Genomic DNA, 5975 nt, shown 5'->3' with positions numbered 1-5975 from the left:
CAGCATACTGTGTTGCAAAACTGATTGTTTTGAATAAAAAATCAATTATATAAATATCTATTATTTTATTGTTGATGGTCCGCATTTTTTGATTTTTTTGGTGGTCCGTGGATGTAAAAAGGTTAAGAAACTATGGTCTAAAAGACTCTTCCAACGTGCGGAGTAGGTATGCGGTTTACATGTACGACGGTGTATAAAATCACATCGATGCTCGGACTACTACTTTGCTCCAATATTTTTTTGAGCAAAGACTTACGCCTCGCCTTCTGTAACAATAATAACCTCTAGGATATGCGCTAGAGAACAAGTTATGTCGATTTCTATCAAAGCAACTAAGTACGATCTGTACGATTAAATAATTCATTAGGAAGGTGCGTTTTGGCTTGCATAAATCTGGCAACAACGGAATTTAGTTCGTTTAATTTTATTAAAAATACAAGGTATAGATTAATCTGTTTGATAACACAAAATTTCAAACGTTGCAGCAATTCCTTTGAAATATTATAATCAGTTCAACGTAAAAATTCAAGTAAAAATTTCAAATTGCATCGGTCGTAATTTGATTTGCATCACTTCTACCCAATGCTTCAGTAGCTCGTTTAATTGAATTAAGTGCATTGCAAATATACTTAAGGTCGTTTTTACAATTTATTTCGGGAATATTTTGGGGTCTTCGGGTAAATGAGAAACAAAAAATATTTTTTAATTGCTTAGGAATTTTTGGGAATCTTTTTTAAATAACATATTTATTGTGAGGTTTCAAAAATAACCATAAAAATATCTGATTTTTTTAATGTGTTTTTCAACAAAACATAAAAGATTCGCAGAGCAACTAGAATTGCACAATAGCCATTAATTACCACAAATTTTTTGCAAACTTTTTTTTAAAATGCATTTTGAACCCTTGTCTCGAATAAAACACTAAGGGCCTCAGGAAAACTAAGCATTATTTAAACTATTCTTTGTAATTATCGTACGGCAATCTTAAATAAGCTTTTACTAGAAGAAATAATTTTAGAGATAGACAAAAAAGTAATGCGATTGGCTCTTATTTTTTCCTTATATCTTCATCACTTAATGTTGACATATTTTTTTTCAGTACATATTTTTGTAAATTATATGTATATTTTGACTGCGAAATCGACTGTGTAAAAACGTCAATCCTAAAACTATATTAGCAATATTTTATCTAATACATTTGTGTTTTAATTAAGTAAATTCTTGGCTATAGAATAGTAAAACAGCCTATAGATCATTTTTGACCAATATAATATTCTTTTAAATACTGTATCATATTAAACGCATAATCTAGCTATTAAAATACAGGCAATTATATCAGCGGGGATAGTGTACATATATACTATTGGGAATAGATGTATGTTATTTATTTATACCCCATTCAAGTAATACCGGGTTAACTCAAACATGCCGTATTGTGCTCGAAAATATTTATTGCGTTTCGTTATTACTATTGGAACATTATTACCACATTCTATATGAGTTTTATTTCGTTGCGCAATCATATATCCTTCCACGCATAATTTGTTATAATAGTAAAGGTCAAAATTAATGACGCCTATTGAACCATAAGTTAAATTGCCCGCAGTTCAGGGCCGGCCCCAGGTTATTTGGCGCCCCAACCAAAAATAAAATTTGCACCCCCCCCCCACCATATTAATACCTAAATAACTCATTACATGAGCTCAGAATATAATAAAAAAAAAAGTGTGTCAAACTTCGAGCGCTGCTTAGCTCATGATAAATTAATTACTAGCAAATGCATGTAGCCTAAGAAAAGAAAACCCATCGGTCCATAATAAAAAAGCTCAAGATAAACACTTTTTTCAAACTTTTTATAGAACTCCATCTAATACACAACTTTGCATTTAAACATTTGCTATTTTTTACAAATTGCGAATTTTATCGATCCAGTTAAAACCTCCTAGGCAAAAGTTAACGTCTCAAATGACTTCCGAAATATTAAGCTGAGATAAACATTTATTTTTTATTTTTTATAGAACTGAATATAATACTCAATTTTTTCACGCTGATTATATTTTTCAACAATATTGTTTGATTATTTTAATAATTTTACCTTTATTTGGTATCAAGGAGTCTTTCAAGTACCGTCTGCCCCTTAGGCCGTCCCTGCCGCAGTTTATAGTTATGTATATTTGGATATTAATAATATATTATCGAATCACACCATGATATTGAATGGAAACGTTTGTCAAATAAGTGTTATATGTGTCTACCTAAATAAATAGACCTGGCATATAAGCTCTGCAATTATTTCATTAAATGTAATGTTTTGAATCAAAAGCTTTATGACGCACTTTTGAGAGCAGGTGCATTTTAATATTTAATATTAAAAGCAGGATATGTTTCAAGAGTTAAATTAAAACGGACGTACAATATATGTATGTATGTAATACGAGCGCGAGTTGGAAAGGTGAAATTTGCAAAATTTATAATTTATGTACACTTCAGTGAATTTGGTAAGGATTCGGGTGGTGTGAAATAATTTGTGTAATAAAATAAATATAACATAACACAGTAATATTTTTACTAAATGCAATCTATGCGAGAACTTTAATTACAGTTAAATAGAAAAAACAGTTTTGGGTTAAACGTTTAAAACATTTAATAAATAAACCCTATTACCATTGGATTTATATTAAAATATACTAATGTTGGTGTCCTCTGATGTATGGGATTTCATTATCTAAAACATGTATTATATTATGTTTATTTTTCAAGTTTCTGCAAGATATGGCAACATCCATATTCACGTCATTTGAAAATTTCGTAAATTTGGCACAATAAATTATATTTAAATAATATTTTTCATATAAATTACTTCAAATCATCGACATTATACTTTTAGTAGGTCAACATTATTACAAAGGTGACCTTGGGGTGACGTCTCATTAAAATAAATCGAATTAGAGATAGATATTTTAAAAATAGACAAATTGTCAACCTTTGATAATTTTTTTTTTGTAATCTGAGGTGCATGACATTTCATATTTTTAATTATTATAGTTTATTGTCCATAAAGCATAACCTTGAACTGTCTGGATGCGTTTTGATATTATTTAAGACATCAGTAGCTTTGCGACAACTTTCGTTAACGGGCGCGTTTTACTTGAATAAGTGTTCTCGTTCATATTTTTTATAATAATATCCTTTTCAATGTTTTTAACCCTTTGTGCTCGTAAGTCAACAATGTGTCGACATCGTATTCCAAGCGTTGCACTCGTACGTCGACAAAGCTTTGAACGCATTTATTGGCTTTTATTTTTTATTGTGTTCAAGCAAATTTTGCCAATTTAAATTTATTAATGGTAAAAAAACTTCTGTAAAACACATTTCAGTAATATTGAATTTTTAATTTATGAAAATAACTCAATAATCTTAAATTTAAGAGTGGAAGTTTATTGTAAAAAAAATCATCGGTACATGGACGAGGCGTGCGCTGTTAAGATCACATGGCGCGATAATTGACAGTTTTACGTTGTCGATTATCGCTGTTCAACTGATCTTTTCCTTCAAAGGGTATGTATATTTTTACGATATGGGATGAAACGGGATCATATGCTCTAATTGTGCATAATTATTACTTCATATTGTGTGTCCGTTATGAAGTAAAAAATTATAAAATTTGGTAAGACGAAAAAAAGAGCAAGATGCCATTAGGCAAGTAGAGGTCGCTGTTTCGCTCGCACTATTAAAACGAGCGATTGACAACTATCGACATTTTTAGCGATAACTCAAATAATAATAATAGTCTACAAATTACTAAATTATGTAAAACAGAATTGGCAATCTAAGTTTTAATTATTTATAAATACATATATTGATTTATTTTTAGAAATATATAAAATTGTTCCAAGCCGCTTCCACTTCCGGACGCGCAAACTTAAAATGACACATTCTGTGCTTAATTTCCTACGTTGTAAATCATATCGCTTTGTATGAAAGGTGTATTTAAATAATACACGTAAACAAAGGAAATATATTTAATTATAATTAATAAATTTTCGAATTTATTCTATTGTTTTCGGCCAATGAAAAATAAGCATTCAAATATAAAACAAGATGGCTGACATCAACGTGACAACGGTTTCAATAATTTTGTGTGCGCGACAATAATTTTCATTAATTCATCATGTGCATTGCTCGATTTGACTTAATACAAATATTCGGATTGCAAAATTACTAGGTGTGTTTTAACTATGAAAATTAATTATATATATAATACATGTGTGTGATGATTAAAAGAATACATTGTTAAACTATAAAAACAATCTTTTTGTTGAAATCTTCAAATTTTTAGTTCCGAGGTCGAAAAGTGAGTTTTTCCTTTTACAATACATAAACATTATCATTGCTTCCGATTTAATGCACATATACGTTAGATTTGACTGAATATAATTACTCGAATTGCAACTATACCAGGTATGTTTCAAACCTGAACACATAATATATACTTAGTACGTACGTAGTTTGAGGTTAATGTTGATCAAACCATATATCTATTGATATTTGGAGATACTATCTTTCACGACGATCGTGTGACAATGATTATGATGCAGTCGGTTATGTCGGCTGGAGAAGTTTGGTTTCATTTTTGCGTATCCTATTGTTCGCTCACGTCATCTCATTGCTTCTAAAAAATAAACAATAATTAAAATCTAAACACAATATTTACACAGAGAACTGACAATGATATGACATAATAATTTGACGAGGATGCAAATATTTAAGCTTCTAAATTAATTTTATATTTGTCCTAAAATCTCAGTCATGGGCGCTTGACTTTTTGACTTTTAAGTTTTATGTACCATACAGTGATAATATTTAGAGAATTGAGTGAGTTGTTGTATACACCAAGGTATATAAACAAAATAAATTAAAACCATTATTGCAGTAGCAAAAAATTTACTTAGAGCGGGTCGTCGCTCGGAACGGAACGACCGTTCCGAGCGACGACCCGCAATATATCAGCTTACGGACAACTCATAACTGTGTACTTTCTTGGATGCTATCTAATAGACGATATTTTACAATATTATTATAAATATGTGGTTGCATACCTGGAATAATCGATAGTTAAAATATCTAAGAGTGGGTTATGTTTAATTCCGATGTGGCAAAATATGTATCTACGTCATGGTTTTTTAGCAATTTTTCTTCTGTGCAATCATTTCTCTTTCGGAACAACCAAATTCGGAATATTCAGTTACATCAAACCTATGTAGTTTGTTCTTTATAAAAAGATAATACTTGTTGAAATGAATCACTTTTAGTTTATATATACCAATTCTACGCTGTCGTCATATAGGTCGTCAAATTGTTCCATTATTGCTTCTGAAAAATAATTAAAAAACAAGACCTTTATCAAGAGTTAAACAATGAACACATTATTACTTCTAATATAATTCATAAATGAAATTTAAGCAACAACTGAAGAACAAAATTAAACAGTAGTTACCGTAGAGGAACACATAGATTGGCATCACTTCTTAAACTGATTAGTTGTACGTCGTATTTTAATTGTTTGCCATACGTAAATGTTATTAGATCTTTCATTGCTTGTAAAATTAACTGTAAACGATACTATATAGTGGTTAAAATGTAACTTTTTGTTTACACAAATATGAGATTTTTCTTATTACTACCATTGTAATATATTTAATTAACTTTGGCATGTATATCTTTAATTGCCAAATCACTGCTGTTTGTCTTTTGATATTAGATCCTAGAAAAGCAATAGTAATTTGTTAGAATAACTGTGATATATTATTTATATAACCAAACACTTTCTGGCACACTCATAATTTAAACTTTTGTTTGTATTGTTGCGTGTTTATATTGCTACACCATTTTGAATCATCTTCAACTAACACTTTGTAAGAAATATGCTGTGATAATAACATATTTCACTCTTTATTTAATCGCACTAAGCTGTA

General features: G+C 29.7%; 1 long non-coding RNA gene across 1 annotated transcript; it reads right to left on the bottom strand.

Moving 5' to 3' along the window:
• Positions 1-4008: 4008 nt before the first annotated feature.
• Positions 4009-5975, bottom strand: LOC148231154 (uncharacterized). Its single transcript, XR_015811109.1, has 4 exons — positions 5685-5975; positions 5498-5610; positions 5100-5373; positions 4009-4672 (listed from the first exon to the last, which is right to left on the bottom strand). It is a non-coding gene; the product is annotated as an uncharacterized LOC148231154 (long non-coding RNA).

This window comes from Plectrocnemia conspersa, unplaced genomic scaffold (assembly GCF_051122295.1).
Source record: "Plectrocnemia conspersa isolate PC_06_02 unplaced genomic scaffold, ASM5112229v1 ptg000010l, whole genome shotgun sequence".
NCBI classification, from domain to species: Eukaryota; Metazoa; Arthropoda; class Insecta; order Trichoptera; family Polycentropodidae; genus Plectrocnemia; species Plectrocnemia conspersa.
This window is presented reverse-complemented; position numbering and strand designations above follow the sequence as displayed.